Raw genomic sequence first — 11,373 nt, 5'->3', positions numbered from 1 at the left:
AACTGAAGGTTTTTCAGGCAGTTTTTATACAACCTGATAGATAATTTGAATCCAACCTAGAAGTTATAAGTATGTCACTCAGTCTTTTAAAAACACTATGGGAAAAGATATTTTAAATTATTTTAAAATTTTATCAATATTGATCACAGGAAGGAAGGACATAACTTGATCTAAAAGAAATACAAGATTTTGTTCAGTCTCATGAGACTCCTTTAATAAAAAGTTATGAATTTTCTGAAAATTACGAACAGTAATTCAGTCTGATAATTCTACCAAAAGGTAAATGAAATGTACATACAGTGTTTTACTATTTTATCAGTAATTTAATACAGATTCTAAATAACGCAGAGTGGAAAAGACTGAATCCTGACCTGATACTTTGTAGAGTACAGTGTGGACTCTCCAGTGCAGCTGACAGTAGCTTTAGTCTTGAATGATCCAGGTCATTGTTAGTCAGGTCCAACACTTTTAGGCTAGAGGATTGGGAGCTGAGAACTGAAGAAAGAATTTCACAGCTTCTTTGTGACAGGTTACAGATACCCAGTCTAAAAAAAGAACAACATGAAGACAAACACACCGAAATTAAAGTATATTGATGTGCAGTAAGGAGTTACTAGATTTGGCAACATGCAATGTTGATTTACTGGCTAGAACTGCTATCACCTTATTTTAAACACATCAAAAACATGGCACTTTACTGTGACTTATAAACAATGACAAACAGTAAGACACATCTACAAATGGATGATTCTGACCTTTTGTAACTATGAATTAAATATGTAATGACAAATAAGACTTTAATCTGACCTCAGAGTTTCCAGTGTACACTGTGGACTCTGCAGGGCAGCAGACAGAAGTTTCACTCCTGAATCTTGTAGGTTGTTGTTACTCAGGTCCAGGTCTCTCAGACTAGAGGACTTGGAGCTGAGAACTGAGGACAGAGCTTCACAGCCTTTGTCTGACAGGAAAAAATCATTCAATCTAGAAATAAAGAACAGAGAAAAGCATAACCACTGAAATGAAATATCTTGATGCATGCTCAATCATCCAGGTAAGAAAATCCCCGAAAATTGACTCTACTCATCTGGATGTTGTGTTTTCTTTGGCAAAACGTCTCTGAGTTCTCTAACTAAAGTTTTAAACAACTGTATAAAAAGACTCCGAAAGAAGGACGGCCCCAGCACACGGCAATGTTGCTGCAAAATGACGACGGAGTTGGAGTGACGGAGTAATAATCGCAAAGATTTTTCTCTATGTGCAAAGACTTTTTAAATATCCTCCACAGTGATGTGAAAGATTCCTTTATAGTTTTAGGATGTCCCCTCTCTTAGTTCTTCCTGTTAGGGGTGGAAAAAACAGTTATTAACCACTTATTAGGTTTAAGGAGATTTACTGTTTCAAATAGGAGCAGGTAGGTTTTGAAAGCTTTCAAAGCTCAAGTAAATCATAATTTAAAAACTGTATTTTGTATTTACTTGGCTTTGTCCAATATTAAAATTTCTTTCATGATCTGAAACATTTAAGTGTTACAAAAACAAGAAAAAAAAAACAACAAAAAAAAGCCAGAAATAAAGAAGAAGACAAGGACTTTCTGTGAATACTATTTGACAGTAAGTACTACCAATTAATAAATTCAATGGTACAAACACATATTTCCTTACAAAGCTTTGTTGGAGGCTTTGACCACTGGCAGCAGCCTCAGAAGAGCCTCCTCTGAAGCAGAGTATTTCTTCAGGTCAAACACATCCAGATCTTCTTCTGATGACAGTAAGATGAAGACCAGAGCTGACCACTCAGCAGGAGACAGTTTATCTGTGGAGAGACTTCCTGATCTCAGGGACTGCTGGATCTCCTCCAGTAGAGAACGATCATTGAGTTCATTCAGACAGTGGAACAGATTGATGCTTTTCTCTCCAGACAGATTCTCACTGAGCTTCTCCTTGATGTACTGGACTGTTTTGCGATTGGTCTGTGAGCTACTTCCTTTCTGTGTCAGCAGACCTCATAGGAGATTCTGATTGGTCTGCAGTGAAAGACCCAGGAGGAAGCGGAGGACCAAGTCCAGGTGTCCATTTGGACTCTGTAAGGCCTTGTTCACAGCACTCTGGTGGAGAGAGTATAGTTTCCGTGTATTAAATAATTTAGACCACGGGAAGATTATTTGTTGTTGTTCCAGCAGATCTATTCCAGAGTTGATGAAGGTCAGATGGACATGAAGAGCAGCCAGAAACTCCTGAACACTCAGATGGATGAAGCAGAACACCTTGTCCTGGTACAGTCCTCTCTCCTCTTTAAAGATCTGTGTGAACACTCCTGAGTACACTGAGGCTGCTCTGATATCGATGCCACACTCTGTCAGGTCTGATTCATAGAAGATCAGGTTTCCTTTCTGCAGCTGATCAAAAGCCAGTTTTCCCAGAGACTCCATCATCTTCATGCTCTCTGGACTCCAGTGTGGATCTGTCTCAGCTCCTCCATCATACTTGACCTTCTTCACTTTGGCCTGAACCACCAGGAAGTGGATGTACATCTCAGTCAGGGTCTTGGGCAGCTGTCCTCCCTCTCTGGTTTCCAGCACATCCTCCAGAACTGTAGCAGTGATCCAGCAGAAGACTGGGATGTGGCACATGATGTGGAGGCTTCGTGATGTCTTGATGTGGGAGATGATCCTGCTGGCCTGCTCCTCATCTCTGAATCTCTTCCTGAAGTACTCCTCCTTCTGTGGGTCAGTGAACCCTCTGACCTCTGTCACCATGCCAACACAGTCAGGAGGGATCTGATTGGCTGCTGCAGGTCGTGTGGTTATCCAGAGGTGAGCAGAGGGAAACAGTTTCCCCCTGATGAGGTTTATCAGCAGCACATCCACTGAGGTGGACTTTCTAGGGTCAGTTAGGATTGTAGTTTTGTGGAAGTCCAGAGGAAGTCGACACTCATCCAGACCATCAAAGATGAACACAACCTGGAAGTCTTCAAAGCTGCAGATTCCTGCTTCTTTGGTTTCAGTAAAGAAGTGATGAACAAGTTCCACCAAGCTGAACTTTTCCTCTTTCAGCACATTCAGCTCTCTGAAAGTGAATGGAAACATGAACTGGATGTCTTGGTTGGCTTTGTCTTCAGCCCAGTCCAGGCTGTATTTCTGTGTTAAGACTGTTTTCCCAATGCCAGCCACTCCCTTTGTCAGCACTGTTCTGATTGGTTCATCTCTTCCAGGTGAGGCTTTAAAGATGTCTTCTTGTCTGATTGTTGTTTCTGGTCTGTCTGGTTTCCTGGATGCTGTTTCAATCTGTCTGACCTCATGTTCATCATTGACCTCTGCAGTCCCTCCCTCTGTGATGTAGAGCTCTGTGTAGATCTGATTCAGAAGGGTTGGGTTTCCTGCTTTAGCGATGCCCTCAAACACACACTGGAACTTCTTCAGCTTAGATTTAAGTTTACACCAACACTTTTGAAGAACCACTGAATTAAAAACAGCAAATAAGTTTATTACTTAGTTTAAAAAGTGTCAAGACGTTCTTTTAATTATTTATCTTTTTGCATCTTTGTGATAACTTTATCTTAAATTTTTTCAGACATTTGAGTCATTTCATCTCACATCAAATTAGGCCTTTTACTCAACCATCTCTGATTTCCATGAAGAAAAAATGCTACAAAATGTGGATGTGCATCCAAATTTAGGTATATGAAATTCTTTCAAGTCTTTTGAGAAAGAGACAGTTGATCTCCAGGCGGTTTCTTTTTTTCACAATGAAATTAGAGGCAATGTTTAAACATGAATACTATAAAAGATGAAAGCCTGAAATTCTTTATGCTGCATAAGAAGGACTCAGGATCGGGGGGGGGGGGGGGGGGGGGTGTGTGTGTCACATTTTAATACATTTTTCAGAAATTCCAAACATTCAATTCACCCTCAAACATCACCTAAAGCTCTGTAACTGTGTGTCTTCTGTTTTTTGACTTGATGTGACTAAAGAATATCAATATTTAGGTTACTTCTGTTGCATACAGTGGCATAAAGTTAGAGATGATGAAGATGACCAAACACATGTTCACTCATTAGAGCTCACACTTTAGGCATACTGCTGACACTACCGAAATGCCATGTGGAACTAACAGAGCTCTGATTGGTCACTGGTCATTGGTCATTGGTCATGCTTCATTTGTTTCTGCCTTATCAAAGTCTACAGACAAACAGATCAGAAGTCTTACCTTCTGATAAACACAATGAAGCTTCCAGTTCAGAGGGACTGCCTGCTGGAGGAAAGTGCGCCTTGAATCATGAGCTCGTCTTTTAAAAAATAAAAACCTGCATGGCTTCAAAATAATGTAAATATAACATTTGTGCTAAATTATTTGAGGAGAAAAGACAAAATTAAAACTTAGCCTAAAACAGATTGTCACAGTTTATTTTATGAATGTGTTAATGTCGTGTCTGCATACTGTACTGACTGTTTAATGTTTATTTTTCCTCTGACTGACCTTTTTTAATCTTCTCTAAAATCCACTTCACCACCTCCATCACATGGTCAGTAGTGTATGTCTCCACCATAAGATCCACTGTTCTCATTCTGCTTGCTTTCTCTAGTCGGCTCTTTTTGATGGTTGTGAAATGACCTCCAGGTCCATTCTGTAGGTAAAAGCGGAAACGTTCCAGCTCCTCTTCTCCCAAATTATCCAACATGTTCAGCAGCTGCTCCTGAACAGATGCCTCCATCTTTGATCTGTAAAACATGAGACAGCATGTAAATCATAGTCTTATCATATCTACTATTTAGTATATTATACAGCAGATTATATGTTTAATCTGGATTATGGGAAAAACATATTTTTAGGAAGCATAACATCCAGTTTCACTGCTACGCAGATGACACCCAGCTCTACCTATCCTCCAAACCCACAGCTACTCTCCCACCTACATCCATTTCTGACTGTTTAAGTGAAATCAAGGTCTGGTTTACGCACAACTTTCTTAAACTTAATGGCAATAAAACAGAATTCATTTTAATAGGCACCAGATCAAAACTGACTACAGTTCCAACCAGTCTTTCATTATCCATTGATAACTCTGTTGTCACACCCTCCCCCCAGGTTAAGAGTCTTGGTGTCATTCTCGATAGCACTCTGTCCTTCACAGCACATATAAATAATATCACTCGGTCTTCCTACTTTCATCTCCGTAATATTAACCGTCTTCGTCCCTCACTCACATCACACAGTACCGCCATACTTGTCAATGCTCTTGTCACATCTCGTCTGGATTACTGTAACTCTCTTCTCTATGGTCTATCTCATAAATCCCTCCATAAACTGCAGTTGGTTCAAAATACAGCTGCTCGTATTATTTCCAGAACCAGATCCACTGAACATATAACACCTGTTCTTAAACAGCTCCATTGGCTCCCAATTCACCTCCGTGTCAATTTCAAGATCTTGCTTCTCACTTTCAAAGCGCTTCATAACCTCGCTCCTCCATATCTATCCGATCTTCTCCATACATACTCACCCCTTCGTACACTCCGCTCTTCTTCAGCTTCCCTTCTGTCAGTTCCACCTGCTCGCCTGACTACCATGGGACTCAGAGCCTTTAGTTGTTCTGCCCCGAGACTTTGGAATGCACTTCCACTTGCTCTACGGACCACACACTGTTAACCACTTTTAAATCACTACTCAAAACCCATCTGTTCAGAATTGCATACACCTGATCTGTCTTAGGCCATTTTTACCTTGCTCAGTTTTTATATTTGCTTTTATGATTGTTTATGTCTAAATTTTATCTACCATGTTTGCTATATATACATCTTTTTAATGTTTTTTATGGTATTGTTTATGTGCTACTGTAAGGTGACCTTGAGGGTCTGAAAGGCGCCTATAAATAAAATGTATTATTATTATTATTATTAACATTGGATACTGAATTATAATGAATCAATGAGTAGATCTGATGTGCCCTCTTGAGGGAATACATATTTAAATTAATCGAATTTCAGCTCCAACACTGCTGTTAATATATAAATTAAAGAGGAACTTATACAAATGATCAAACTGTCAAAAGGAACCAAAGAGATCTTAATTTTTTTTAGAATTTAGCTTTTTATCAACTGATGTCTGTACTGATCACATTAGAACACATCACTTATTTAAAACATGAACTATGAAGTCAAATAAGGAAAATAAAAGGAAAAGACTCCAGAATAAGATAAACATTCAAATTAGTTTTATGGAGATTTTCATATATACTGGCACCTGTTTAACATGAAGTTTCTAAATCTGCTCTAGAGTCAGGAATGTGGCACCAAGAAGGAATTCATCACAATCATAGTTATGACAATTATCTGATGATGAGATAACTCTGGTCCTTGAGATGGTTCAGCACACGCCACTTCACATACAAACGTAGAAGTGTGAGTGAAAAAGAGCTGACATTAAACATGATGGAGGATGTATTCACAAACACTGAGTTACAACAACATTTACACACACACTACCTCTCTGCAGGAGAAGAACCAACTCTCTTTAACTCGTCACTCTGTAAGGACACAGACCTGGGTGGAGGTCCAGGTGGGTTCCTGTGAATAACGATGGAGCAGTGATGTGAGTGCTGAGTTGTGACATGGAGAAGAGTCATGGACAGTTAGAGATGGTCATCTCACCTCTGAGCTTTGGTCTGGCTCTCATGTTCCCCACACAGAGTGCTTTTAGAGGGAGGGACTCCCTCCTCTCTGTCCTCACACTGATCCATGCTGCTCACATCAGCTCACACACACTTTCTACCTTCACCTGCAGAGGAAACACAAATCATTCATGTGCACATCAACTGAGAGCTGCAGAGGTCATATCTGAGCCACTCCATCTGAGACAGCTTTTAGAAGTTCACTTAAAAAAGTGGCACAGAGCCGAGTTTAGCCTCCAAGTCCTCCATTGCCTACTGTCCTACAAAGTAGCAGGTCAAACATGGCTGTAGAAATGGCAGAGAGCAGCTTTACTTCAGTCACAATGCCCAGTATTCCAGGTTAACTGGTTTATAGTTATGTCACGGACCCGACTCGGGGGTACGTGAACAGTGTGGACTGTTGTTGTTATTATTTATAATTATTATTTTATTTTTTGGTGTATGTGTGTGCACTATTCCGCTGTCTGGGGTTTCGTTCCATGTGTCTATGTATAGGGAGGTGTGTGTGTGTGGCTGTAGCCAGGAGGCCGGGCTACAGGCACCGTCAGGCCTGTGGATGACTGGCCACGCCCAAGGAGGATGCAACACACCTGCAGCTGATCAGCGTCCGCGGAGGGAGCTACTTAATGGTGTGGTGAAGCCTCCACCGACGCGGTATCATTGCGTGAGACTCCATGTTAGTCTTCAGCTTAGTTAAATTCGTGTGTGTATGCCCACAGTTGTAAAGTGTCCTGACGGCTGCTTCTGTTGTTTCCCCAGGAGAAGTGTGGAGCGCCAGCCAGCAGCCAGCAAAGGGAGTGCTGAGACACGGGAGCGGAGAGCACAAAGACACAGACTTTTAGGGAAGACACGACATGGGAGTGAAGAGAGAGCACAGGGATTTATTGTCTGTTTTCGCACTGTAAATAAACGTACCGTTCGCAGTGAAGAGCTATTTCCCCACATCCCCACGGTTTGCTCTGCCAAACCGTGACAAGTTAACTGGTTAGATTGGTTTAAATTAAATGAGGGGTTTCAAACTCGTGGCCCACAGGCCACTTGAGGCACGTATATTGACGTGAAAGTCACAGCAGGGTATTCGCTGTATTTTGTAAACTGACCCAAAAGCAGATGCTGAGGGAGGAACTGCAGGGTTGTTTTTTTTTTTTTTTTTAAAAAGGGTGGCTTTTATTTACGGCTGATGTACATAAACATAAAAACTCAAAGCAGTGATGACTATGATTTCTATGAGAAGACATGGATGGACAGCGTCTCGTGGCCGGACTTAGGCTGCTGCCCCGTGACCCGGCCCGGATAAAGCGGATGAAGATGGATGGATGGATGGATGGATTGATAAGGATGGACAACATATGACGTGACAAAGACTGAATGAAGACATACCAATTAAATAACTTACAAGATGGCGCTGAGTATGCCAGCCTCGTCGCGAGCTCCCCCAAGCAACAGCTGTTTTTTGTGTTTAATTTTACTTTACTTTTTTTTCACGAGTAGCACGTCTCCTTGTGTATGACCGACAAACCTTACTGGACATAAAAGACGGCCTTTCTCATCACTTTCCGGAGTTCATGTTTGCAACATGGACCCTCCGTTTGCAGGCCCCCATTCATCTTACCTGAGACGCCTTTGTTCTCTGGCCCTGGAGGCCGCAAACGCTGACGCAGAGGGAGAAGATCTGGCGTTCTGGTTCGACTGAGACGGCGCACTAACAGACCACCGTTACCCAGTTTATTACTGGATAACGTGCAGTCTCTGGAGAACAAGCTGTGCGAGCTGCGGGCACAGATCTCATTCCAGCGAGAGATCCGGGACTGGCTACGTGATCTGCCTCACAGAAACCTTGCTATCGGATAAGGTACCGGACTCCGCAATACAACTACCGAGGTTCTCTGTGCACTGCGCGGACAGGTCACAGGATCTTACTGGGAAAAGCAGAGGCAGTGGTGTGTGTTTCATGATCAACAACAGCTGGTGTGATTATGCGAACATGCACCCGGTCAAATCCTTCTGCTCACCGGACCTGGAGTACCTGATGGTTAAGTGCCGGCCATTCTGGCTACCGAGGGAGTTCACAGCAGTGACTATTACGGCTGTTTACATTCCCCCACAAGTCGACACTGACCGAGCACTCAGGGAACTGTACAGCGCGATCAGCAGTGAGGAACCCGCACACCCAGAGGCGGCGTTTATCACGACCGGGGACTTTAATAAGGGTAACCTGAAGAAAGTTTCATCAAAACTCCACCAACACATCCATTTCAACACTGTGGAGACCGGCTTCTTGACCACTGCTACACCTCTTTCCGGATGCGTACAAAGCCCTCCCCTGAGCCCATTCGGCCAATCAGATCACCGCTCCATCCTGCTCCTGCCCGCCTACAGGCAGAAGCTCAAACAGGAAGCTCCAACCCTGAGGGCGGTGCACAGTTGGTCGGACCAATCGGAGTCTACGCTGCGGACTGTTTGATCATGTGGACTGGGAAATGTTTCATGTGGCTGCTGGGGACATTGATGAGTACACAGACTCAGTCTGCGGATTTATCAGAAAATGCGTGGAAGATGTCGTCCCATCCAGAACAGTTAAATCCTTCCCAAATCAAAAACCCTGGATTAAAAGAGATGTTTACACAGCACTGGCGGCACAGAGCACCGCTTTTGCCTCCGCGAACACATCGGACTACAAACATGCACATTACCAACTCTGGAAGACGATCAAAGCAGCCAAACGTGAGTACAGGGACAGGGTAGAGCAACAGTTTGACAACCCTCGGAGTATGTGGCAGGGACTAAACACAATCACAGACTTTAGAGGGAAAACCAGCACACCGCAGACCACGGCCTCTCTGTGTGAGGATCTAAACGTATTCTACGCTAGATTCGACACAGCGAACACCATGAGACCGGACAGTGTGTGCACCGCGGATGACGTCAGTGCGCACACTGTGTCTGAGGAGGATGTGCGGAAGTGCTTCAGGAAGGTGAACGCACGCAAAGCTACTGGTCCGCACGGGATTCCTGGCTGCGTCCTCAAGTCATGCGCGGCTCAGCTGGCTGGAGTGTTTACACACATCTTCAGCCTTCCCTCTCTCTGTCTGTAGTCCCAGCCTGCTTCAAAATGGCCACCATCGTCCCTGTACCCAAATCCTCCACCATCTCCTCATTGAATGACTGGCGACCTGTAGCCCTGACCCCCATCGTGAGTAAATCCTTCGAGAAGCTGGTCAGGGACTTCATCTGCTCTGCACTACCCGACTCACTGGACCCTCTACAATTTGTATACCACCACAACAGGTCCACTGATGATGCCATAGCCCTGACACTCCATGCTGCCCTGTCACACCTGGAGAAGAGAGACACGTATGTGAGAATGCTGTTTGTAGATTACAGCTCAGCATTCAATACCATCGTTCCCTCGAAGCTGGACAGGAAACTGCAGGATCTGGGACTGAGCAGCTCCCTGTGCAGCTGGATCCTTAACTTCCTGTCTGACAGACGCCAAGTGGTCAGACTGGGCAGCATCACTTCATCCCCCATCACACTGAACACTGGTGCTCCACAGGGGTGTGTACTGAGCCCTCTCCTGTACTCACTCCACACCTACGACTGCACGGCCACTAGAAACTCCAACATCATTGTGAAGTTTGCGGACGACACTACAGTGGTGGGTCTTATCACCAACGGTGATGAGACGGCCTACACGGAGGAGGTCAGCGCCCTGACCCACTGGTGTCAAGACAACCATCTCACCCTGAACGTCGCAAAGACAAAGGAGTTGATAATGGACTTCCAGAGGTGCAGAGAAGTACACACCCCATCACCATCAACGGTGCCGCTGTGGAGAGAGTGAGCAGCTTCCGCTTCCTTGGTGTACATCTGGCTGAGGATCTTACGTGGTCAGGACACAAAAACAAAACAGTGAAGAAGGCGCAGCGGTGCCTCTTCTTTCTCAGGAGACTTAAAAGATTCGGCATGAGCCCCCGCATCCTCAGGACCTTCTATCGCTGTGCCATTGAGAGCATCCTCACTGGATGCATCACCACCTGGTACGGCAACAGCACCGCTTACAAGCGCAAAGCTCTCCAGAGAGTAGTGCGGTGTGCTGAACGGATAATTGGAGGTGAGCTTCCCTCCCTCCAGGACATCTACAGGAAGCGGTGCCTGAGGAAAGCGGGGAGGATCATCAAGGACTCCAGTCACCCCAGCCATAAACTGCTCAGACTACTTCCATCGTGAAGGAGGTTCTGCAGCATCCGGTCCCGTACCAGCAGACTGAGAGACAGCTTTTTCCACCAGGCCATCAGACTGCTGAACACGTCATAGACACCTCACCCTCACTACTGGAACTTCAACATTATGCACTCCATACTGCACATTAATGCCACTGTTTTGCACATGTCCAACTACCAACCTCTGTATATTTTATATATTTATTTTATTGTTTACTCTATTTAATTTGTAAAATATGTATACACACACACACACACACACACACACGTAGAAAAACATATTTAGTATACACATCCAGTAATGCATATACTCTTATATTGTTATATGCCGTGGGAGTGTCTGATCGGGTGTGGTCCAGGTTCCTGTTGTCCATCCCCTGGGGTGGAGTTGGCCAGCTCATCACCTGCTTCCAATTTCCGGGCCACGGTTAAGAGGGTTTTTAAGCCAGCGCTGCCTGCCACTCCTCGCCAGTTCGTCCTGCT

The sequence above is a fragment of the Oreochromis niloticus genome, unplaced genomic scaffold (genome assembly GCF_001858045.2).
Source record: "Oreochromis niloticus isolate F11D_XX unplaced genomic scaffold, O_niloticus_UMD_NMBU tig00001756_pilon, whole genome shotgun sequence".
Classification (NCBI taxonomy): domain Eukaryota; kingdom Metazoa; phylum Chordata; class Actinopteri; order Cichliformes; family Cichlidae; genus Oreochromis; species Oreochromis niloticus.
Note: the sequence above shows the minus strand (reverse complement) of the source record.